This window comes from Sminthopsis crassicaudata, chromosome 3, assembly GCF_048593235.1.
Source record: "Sminthopsis crassicaudata isolate SCR6 chromosome 3, ASM4859323v1, whole genome shotgun sequence".
In the NCBI taxonomy this organism is placed as follows: Eukaryota; Metazoa; Chordata; class Mammalia; order Dasyuromorphia; family Dasyuridae; genus Sminthopsis; species Sminthopsis crassicaudata.
In genome coordinates this window covers 82924235-82934769 of record NC_133619.1, presented here as the reverse complement: position 1 = coordinate 82934769, position 10535 = coordinate 82924235, and positions in this window count along the sequence as shown.

Below are 10535 nucleotides of genomic sequence, written 5' to 3'. Positions count from 1 at the left end.
GTTTATAATTTGGTCTTTTTCTAGCCTTTTAAGTTGTAAGCCCAATTCGTTAATCTTCTCTTTCTCAATTTTCTTCAAATAAGCCTCTAAAGATATAAAATTTCCCCTTATTACTGCTTTAGCTGCATCTCAAAGATTTTGATATGATGTCTCATCATTATCATTATCTTGGGTGAAATTGTTAATTGTTTCTATAATTTGCTCTTTCACCCAGTCATTCTTTAAGATGAGATTATTCAGTTTCCAATTACTTTTTGGTCTATTTACCCCTAACTTTTTACTGAATGTAGCTTTTATTGCATTGTGATCTGAGAAGAAGGCATTTATTATTTCTGCCTTCCTACATTTAATTTTGAGATCTTTATGTCCTAATATATGGTCAATTTTTGTATAGGATCCATGAACTGCTGAGAAGAAAGTATATTCCTTCCTATTGCCATTCAGTTTTCTCCAAAGGTCTATCATACCTAGTTTTTCTAATGTTCTATTTACTTTTTAAATTTCTTTCTTGTTTGTTTTGTGGTTTGATTTGTCTAAATCTGAGAGTGCAAGGTTGAGATCTCCCACTATTATAGTTTTACTGTCTATTTCTTCTTGCAGTTCTCTTAACTTTTCCTTTAGAAAGTTAGATGCTATACCACTTGGTGCATATATGTTTAGTATTGATATGGCTTCATTATTTATGCTACCTTTCAGCAGGATATAGTTTCCTTCCTTATCTTTTTTAACGAGATCTACTTCTGCTTTTGCTTGATCTGAGATAAGGATAGCTACCCCTGCTTTTTTGGCTTTACCTGAAGCATAATAGGCTCTGTTCCAACCTTTTACCTTTACTCTGTATGTATCTCCCTGCTTTAAGTGTGTTTCCTGTAGACAACATATTGTAGGGTTCTGCTTTTTGATCCAGTCTGCTATCCGTCTCCATTTGATGGGATCGTTCATCCCATTTACATTTACAGTTAAAATGACTAATTCTGTGTTTCCTGCCATCGTATTATCCCCAGATTATACTTTTTTCCCTTGACCCCCCTGATCCCCCTCCCCGATATTTAATTTACAGACCCCCCTTGTGACGCGCAACCCTCCCTCTTTTTTTTTTTTTTTTAGGATCCCTCCCCCCTCCCTCCAAGTCCCTTCACTTATTCTCCTTTTCCTTTCCCCTTTTCCTCTCCCCCCTTTTAATGAGGTGAGAGAAAATTCTCTGAAAAACAAATATGTTAATTATTTACTCTTTGAGCCTCTTCTGATGAGAGTAAGATTCACACAATGATTCTCCCCCTCACTAAGTTCCCTCAGATATGATGTATTTTCTATGTCTCTTCCTGGGATGTAGTTTCCCTCTTTTTATCACTCCTTCCCCTTTTTCTGAACCGACCTCCTTCCCTTTACCACACCCCCCTTTTTTTCTTTTATATCAGTAAAATCAAATTATCCTTGAGTATTTTTTATATACCCACAACAGAGTTACAGTTCTCAAGGGTTCTGTGTACCTTTTTCTGTTTCTCTTCAGTCTTGTGGATGTAGATCAAATTTTTTGTTTAAGTCTGGTTTTTTTCTTAGAAACATATAGAATTCCTCTGTTTCATTGAATGACCATCTTCTTCCATGGAAAAAGATGCTAAACTTAGCTGGGTAGTTCATTCTTGGTTGCAGTCCTTGATCTTTTGCCTTTCGGAATATCAGGTTCCAGGCCCTTCTATCTTTTAATGTGGAGGCAGCCAGATCTTGGGTGACCCTTATTGTGGCACCTTGGTATTTAAATTGTTTTTTTCTAGCTGCTTGCAGGATTTTCTCCTTTGTGTGGTAATTCTGCAGCTTAGCCACAATATTCCGTGGTGTTCTTTTTTTAGGGTCTATTTCAGAAGGAGTTCGATGAATTCTTTCCACATCTACTTTCCCTTCTGTTTCTATAATCTCTGGACAGTTCTCTTTGATAATTTCCTGTAAAATAGAATCTAGGCTCTTTTTTTGGTCATAGTTTTCTGGAAGTCCAATAATCCGCAGATTATCTCTCCTAGATCTATTTTCCAGGTCTATAGATTTTCCCAGTAAGTATTTGACGTTGTTCTCCAGCTTCTCATTTTTTTTGTTTTGTTTGACTGATTCTTGGGTTCTCTGTGAATCATTCATTTCTATTTGTTCCATCCTGACTTTTAAGGAGTTATTTTCTTCTTTCACAGTTTTTAGTTCTTTTTGTAAATGCCCAATTTCGTTTTTAAATGAATTATTTTGCTCTATTGAGTTTTTTTCCATTTCCCTAATTTTTTTTTTTGAGAATTATTTTCTTTTTCCAATTCAGAAATTCTATTTTCTTGAGACTTTTTTATCTTTTCCAATTCAGAAATCCTACTTTCCTGTGTTTTTTTAACCTTTTCTAATTCACTAATTTTGTTTCCCTGCATGTCCTGTGAATTCTTTATTTTTTCCAACTCCAATTTCAGGACATTGTTATTCTCTATCATAACTTCCCTTTCTTTTCCCCATTTTTCTTCGATCTCCCTCAATTTTTTAAGAGCTTCTTCTAGGAGAAAGTTATGTGATGGGGGGCAGGAATCGTTCCCCTTTAGGTTGTTGTCTGTTGATTCTCTGCTGTCAACTTCCTCGGGGTTGGATACCCGCTCTTTCTCTGTATAGAAGGAATCTATGGTTTTTCTAGCTTTTTTGCTCATACTTAAAAAAATCTTTTGGGGTCTGTCTCTGGGGTAGGAAATTATTTACTTCTTTACCAGCTTCCTCCCAGACCGGATGGATGCAGCAGCTCCTGAGCCTGAGCTAAGAGAGAGCTCTGGGAGAGAGTTCCCCACCCCCTCCCTGGAAGTGCCTCAGAGGTGATTAGCACTACTGTGCTTCGAGGGCGTAGAATAGTGAAGACAGCACGAAGCCCAGCCTATGTGTCCGGGTGGGGAGTGGATGTCTGCAGCAGGTGACGTGAGAAGCCCCTGCGCTCAAAACGGAAGTGTCTGCCAGAAACCGCGGTCCCTAGTTCAAAGGTTCCGCTTCTCTGGGACTTCCTGGAGCTGAGTTCCACTCCCTCCAGCTAAGCTAGGCAGTGTGTGTTGCCTTGGGCCATATCCACCCACTTGTCAATCTCTTAACTATTCTCAGGTGGTAGCTGAGGCCACACCCCCTGGTGCCGAGTCTACTGAGTCACCCCCAGGGTCTGGGGAAAATCTAATCTGAGTTTTAAAATATTTTGGCTTTCTCTTCTAAACTGCTAAATAATTAGCAGAGAAGAGCTAACAGCCTGTGCCAGATTCCTTTACCTCAGTGGCTTCTCTGATCCCAGAGCCCTTCCCAGCGCAATGGGCGCAGTGTGCCCCTACCCCACCGTCTGTGCTGGTCTTTCTTATTCCTCCCCTGAGAACTGACCTTTCCTGTTGAAACTCCAGATTCTCTTCAGCTGGTAAGTCGTGCTTCCAGTCCTTGTGGTATCTATCAGTCCTGAGCTAATTTTGAGACTTAATTTATCTAATTGGTTGTGAGGGAGTGAGGACGTTCACTGAGTCGTGTGTTTCTTCTCCGCCATCTTGGCTCCGCCCCCTGATTCCAAAGCTTTTTATTTTCAAAACATATTCATGGATAATTTTTCAGCCTTGAATCTTGCAAAACCTTGTGTTCCAAATTCCTCCCCATATATGCTAAACATGTTAAAAATATGTTAAATCCAATATATGTATATATATATATATATATATATATATATATATATATATATATATATATATATATATATATATATATATATAATTATCTTGCCGCACAAGAAAAATCAGATAAAAAAGGAAACAAAAATGATAAAGAAAACAAAATGTAAGCAAACAACAACAAAATGAGTGAAAATGCTTTATTGTGATCCACACTTAGTTCCCACAATCTTCTCTCTGGGTGTAGATGGCTCTATTCATCACAAGATCATTGGCACTGACTGAAATCATCTCATTGTTGAAAAGAGCCATGCCCATCAGAATTGATCATCATATCTTCTTGTTGCAATGTACAATGATCTCCTGGTTCTGCTCATCACTTAGCATCAGTTCATGTAACTCTCTCTAGGCCTCTCTGAAATTATCCTGCTGATCATTTCTTTTTAAAAAAATTATTATTATTTTTATTGAAAAATTTTTTTAACTTTCAAAGCATATGAAATGATAATTTTAAACACTGACCCTTGAAAAACCTTGTGTTCTAACTTCTACCCCCCTTCTCCTCACCCTCTCCCCTAGATGGCAAGTAATAAAATATATGTTAAACATAGCAAAAATATATATTAAATCCAATATAAGCATACATATTTATATAATTAAGAAAGATCAGATTATAAAGGAAAAAAATGAGGAAGAAAATAAAGTGCAAGCAAACCACAACAAAAAGAGTGAAAATACTATGGTGTGATCCACTCTCAGTTCCCACAGTCCTCTTTCTAGGTATAGATGGTTCTTATCATCACAAGATCATTGGAACTGGTTTGAATAATCTCATTGTTGAAAAGAACCACATCCATTAGAATTGATCTCCATATAATCTTATTATTGCCATGTACAGTGATCTCCTGGTTCTACTCATTTCACTCAGCAGTAGTTCAATAAGTCTTTCCAGAACTCTCTGAAATCATTCTGCTGATCATTTCTTATAGAACAATAATATTCCATAACATTCATATATCATAACTTATTCAGCCATTCTCCAACTGATGGGCATCCAATCAGTTCCCAATTTCTAGACACTGCAAAAAGGGCTACCAGAAACAGTTTTGCATATGTGGGTCCCTTTCCCTCTTTTAGGATTTCTTTGGAATACAGACCCAGTAGAAACACTGCTGGGTCAAAAGGTATGGACATTTTGATAGCCCTTTGTGCATAGTCCCAAATTGCTCTCTAGAATAGTTGAATCACTTCACAATTTCATCAACAATGTATCAGTGTCCCAGTTTTCCCACATTCCCTCCAATATTCATCATTATCTTTTCCTGTCATTTTAGCCAATCTGAGAGGTGTGTAGTGGTATCTCAAAATGGTCTTAATTTGCATTTCTCTGATCAATAGTGATTTAGAAAACTTTTTCATATTACTAGAGTTTCAATTTCTTCATCTGAAATTTGCCTATTCCTATCCTTTGACCACTTATTAATTGGAGAATGGTTTGAATTCTTATAAATTTGAGTCAGCTCTCTATATATTTTAGAAATTAGGCCTTTATCAGAAACCTTGAATGTAAAAATTCTCCCCAGTGTATTATTCCCCTTTTAATTTTGTCTACATTAGTTTTGTTTGTACAAAAACTTTTTAACTTAATGTAATCAAAATTATCTATTTTGTGTTCGATAATGTACTCAAGTTCTTCTTTGGCCACAAATTCATTCCTTCTCCACAGATCTGAGAGATAAACTATCTTTTGTTCCTCTAATTGACTTAAAATATCACTCTTTATGTCTAAATCATAAACCCATTTTGACCTTATCTTGGTATATGGTGTTAGATGTGGATCAATGTATAGTTTCTGCCATGCTAATTTTCAATTTTCCCAGCAGTTTTTTTTTTTTTTAATCAAATAGGAGTTCTTATCCCCAAAGCTGGAATCTTTGGGTTTGTCAAATACTAGATTAACTCTAGTCTTTGACTATTTTGTCCTCTGAACTCTAATTCTTAGTATCAAATGGTTTTGATGACTGATGCTTTATAATATAATTTTAGTTCTAATACAGCTAGGCCACCTTCATTTGCATTTTGTTTCATTAATTCCTTTGAAATTCTTGGCTTTTTCTTCTTCTAGATAAATTTTGATATTAATTTTTTCTAGCTCTGTGAAGTAAGTTCTTGGGAGTTTGATTGGTATGGCACTAAATAAGTAAATTAATTTAGATAGTATTGTCATTTTTATTATATGAGCTTGGCCTACCCATGAAGCATTTGATATTTTTCCAAGAGATTAGATCTGACTTTATTTGTGTGGAAAATATTTTGTAAATGTGTTCATATAATTCTTGACTTTGCTTTGGCAGATAGATTCAAATATTTTATATTATCTACAGTTATTTTAAATGGAATTTCTCTTTATATCTCTTATTGGTGGACTTTGTAATATATAAAAATGCTGATGATTTCTGTGGATTTATTTTGTATCTTTCAACTTTGCTAAGCAAAGTTGTAAATTTTTTCTAGTAGTTTTTTTTTTTTTTGTTGATTCTCTAGGATTCTCTAAGTGTACCATTATATCATCTGCAAAGAGTGATAATTTGGTTTCCTCATTACTTACTCTAATTCCTTTAATCTCTTTTTTTTTCTCTTATTGCCAAAGCTAACATTTCTAATATAATTCTGAATAGTAATGGTGATAGTGGGCAATGTTGTTTCACCCCTGATCTTATTGGGAATGGTTTTAGTTTGTTCTCCATTGCTAATTTTACTCTTTCTCTCCTTTTACCTTGTCCCTCCTCAAAAATGTTTTGCCTTTGACTACCCTATTCCTTAACCTTCCCTTGCTTTTATTATCCCCCTTCTCTTTTCTTATCCCTTTCCCCCCTACTATCTTGTAGGGTAAGACATATTTCTATTCCCAAGTGAGTGTGTTTGTTATTCCTTCTTTGATCAGAATAAAAATTCTAATGAGAATAGGGTTCATTAACTCTCCCTTAATTCTCCCTCTTCTTTCCCCCCTTTCCCTTCCACTGTTAAAGCTTTTTCTTGTCTCTTTTATGAGTAATAATTTATCCCATTCTATTTCAACCTTTCTCTTTTTCCCAGTATATCTCTCTTTCACTCCTTATTTTCATTTTTTAAAGATATCATCCTATCACATTTAATTCACATCTATGCCCTCTGTCTATATATATTCTTAACTGTTCTAGCAATGAGAAAGATCTTATGAGTTCCAAGTATCATTTTCCTATATCGGAATGTAAACAGTTTAACTACATTAGGTTCTTTATAATTTCCCTTTCTTATTTACCTTTTTTATGCTTCTCTAAAGCTTTGTATTTGAAAGTCAAATTTTCTATTCAGCTCTGGTCTTTTCATCATCATTTGCTTGAAAATCCTTTATTTCATTGAATATCCATTTTTTTCCCCTTGAAGGACTATATTTCACTCTCACCCTGGTATAACAGACCTTTCTAGTTGTTCTAGGCTGGAAAATTGTTTTACTATATTTTTGTCATTTTTGACTCTCTAAAATTTGGTTAGAACCAGTATTTAAGAGTATTTGGAGTGATTTGGAGAAGAGCTCTACCTTGCTGGTAAAATTCTTGCTAGAGTCCTCCTTAATACAAGATGGTTATCTACATGAAGGCCAGAGTGGCTTTGGGAAGGGCTAAGGAAGGATTGATGAGCTCCTTTCTGCTCAGCAACTCCGGAGAAATGCCAAGAGCAGAAGAGAGATCTGTATCCATGTATTGATTTAATCAATGTCCCCAAATACCCCAAAACCAAGCTGCTCACCTGACTTTGGAGCTTCTTGGAATGTAACTGAAATTTTGCCTCACTTGGACCTTTCCAGATTCTTCAAGTGAGCTCTGAAATCAAATTATGCAGTGGATAAAGTCCTGGTCCTGGTCCTGGAGTCAGAAAGATGTGAATTAAAATGTGATCTCAAACACTTTCTAGCTTTGTGACACTGAGTAAAACATATAATCTTTGTCTGCCTCAGCTTTCTCAATAAAATGGGACTAATAAGTTTGCATGGTTGTTGTAAGGATTGAATGAGATAATGTTTGTAAAAAGCTCAGCATAATATCTGGTACATAATAGATGTTTCCTTCCTTCCTTATGCCCATGATTTGTTGTCGTGATGACTGAGCAATTTTACACATTCCCTTAATCTGAGAAGGGGAAATATGTGGAGAGTGCATTATACATTTTCATTACGATGTTCTTACTTCTTGTAAGTCATTTTTGGTCAGGTGCCTTAGTGGAAGTGAAATTGAAACTTAGTAGCTTATAGGAAAAGCTGCTTAGAATTTGAAAAAAAGATAAGATTATGTTGCTACTAATGAATATCCAAATCACATTTTGCCATCACTAAAAATTCAAAATTGTCTGCAGTGATTCTAGTGTAGAACCTTTACACTGCAGCAGGAGAACCTCTATTCATTCTCCTATTGAATGGAAGTAAGCTTTCTGGGCATTGATGTGACAATGAGGAAATTTTGAATGAAGGCTGGATCAACACGTAAACTCCTATGCTGCCTTGTTTATGCTACATAAACTTAAAATCACAGATGAAAATAACATCGGTGTTTTACTCCTTCTCTGAACTGTTCACTGAAGCTTTTGAGGAACAATAACTAGACTGGAACACCACATCCTGATAATTCTTACTCTGGTGGAGATTGTACTTAAATTAGAACTGGCCAAAATGGAAACATTGGAGGAAAGAGGGTTATGTGTGATTTGCAAAAGAGAAAAGCTGGAGAGCTTAAGCAAAAGGATTACTAAAAGCACTATGAAAACAGAAGATTGCCCAGGTCGCCATCTTCTGGCTGGAAAAAGGGCTCCTTTCATTGCTTAGGTCAGGGCTTAAATTTTTTTCACTTGTTATCATTTTTTGCCTGAGAAAAATACAAAATAGGTATACAAATCAAACATTTACTGATAATAAATCATTAAAAAATTTACTTTAAAACAATTCTTTGGTATCCATATAATTTTACTATTTACTAAAGACAAAAGCACATTTGCATACCTGAGATGGATGAACTTATTTATTTTTACATAAGGAATTAAATCTTGGCAGAATATTTGATACCTTTTGCTATTACCAATTTTTTTGAGATCTCTACTTTCAGTCCTATGACCCCATCCATGTAGCCCATACTTTAAGAAACCTTGACTTATTATATATATTTTTAACATGTATAACATATATTAGATTGTTTGCCTTCTAGGGAGGGGGTGGAGAAGAGAGGAAAAGTTGGAGCACAAGGCTATGTAAGGGTCAATGTTGAAAAATTATCCATACATATGTTTTGAAAGTAAAAAGCTTTAATAAAAAAGAGAGAAATTATGGTATAATTTCATTTCATATATTCATTTATTTACCTGCCAATAAATGTAGTCTCTTTTTAAAAATTTTTAAAAAGAAAGAAACTTTGACTTAGAGAATCTATCTAATTGATGCTTTGGCAAGGATAATAATTAACATTTATATAGCATTTTAAACTTGGCAAAGTGTTTTAAATGCCATAATCTCATTAGTTTCCTACAGCAAATCTTTAAAGTAGGTGTTATTATTAACCCTGGTTTACATATAAAGAAATGAAGGTTGAGAGAGTTACTTACCCAGGTAAGGAGGAATAGGGTTAAATCATTTTTCAGCAGAAAAACAAAAGTCATTTTTTATATAGGCCTTCAAATCATTAGTGTTTTAGTCAGATGTTTACACTCAATAAATTCAAATGGCCATGGATTTGGAGTTGGAAATGACCTTTAAAGTCATTTAGTCCAAGGGCAAGCCCTATCTTTTTCAGATGAAGTACAAAGAGGTTGTGACCAAAGTCACATAAGTAATAAGTAGTGGAGTTAAAATTCAAACTGAGGTCTTCTGACTCAAATATGCTTTCCATTGTACATATAGTCTGAATGAAAAAGCAAAGATGTATTTTCTTCCTAGGAGACACAGTTTGTCTAAGTTATTTGCTATAATTTGGTCTTTGTATACTGATGATGCAAATAATTTATATGATCAGAATATACATAGATTAATTATCTTTCTGTGGGCAGGGATAGTCTAACTTGAATAGAAAACTAGTCTCCAAACCATGAAGATCTGGGTTCAAGTCTTTCTGCCACATATTGATTATGTGATCCTAGGTAAGTTATTTACCCGAAGGCAGCTAGGTGGTACAGTGGATAAAATATTGACCTGGAGTCAGGAGCAACTAATAATAATAATAACAATAATTAGCATTTACATAGCTCCTTTCATGTGACAAATACAGTGCTAAGTTTTAAAAAATATGTGTATATACATATATAAGGTATACACACATATATGCACACATACATGTACATATGTATATGTACATACACATACACATTTCATTTGAACTTCACAACAACCCTAGGAGGTGGATGCTATTATCCTTACTTTACAGATGAGGAAATTGAGGTCGAGGGAGGTGAAGTAACTTGCTAAGAGTCACAACAGTAAGTGTTTAAAACTAAAATTGAAATCAGGTTTCAGAAGTAGGTAGTGGTTAGTTGGTCTGTTGGTTGTTGTCCTTTGTTCTCAAAGAGGACAAAAATGATATTACTGTGTTAGAGTCAAGCTACAGTGTGTCCAACTGTGGCTGATCAGACCAATAAATACCTGGAATGTGCAGCCACAGTTGGGGTACAAATAGTCCATATGAACATTTGGAGTGGCTTCTGTAACTTTGTATGTCTTGTTTCTTCTGGACTAATTCAATTCTGCTTTGCCCATAGAGCACAGCACCTTCTCTGAAGATGATGGCATGTCATGTTGGGTAATCCTGTGCCAGTGTCTCCCATGTCACAAATCAATTCTGAGGTTCTTAAGAGAGACCTTGAGAGTGTCCTTGT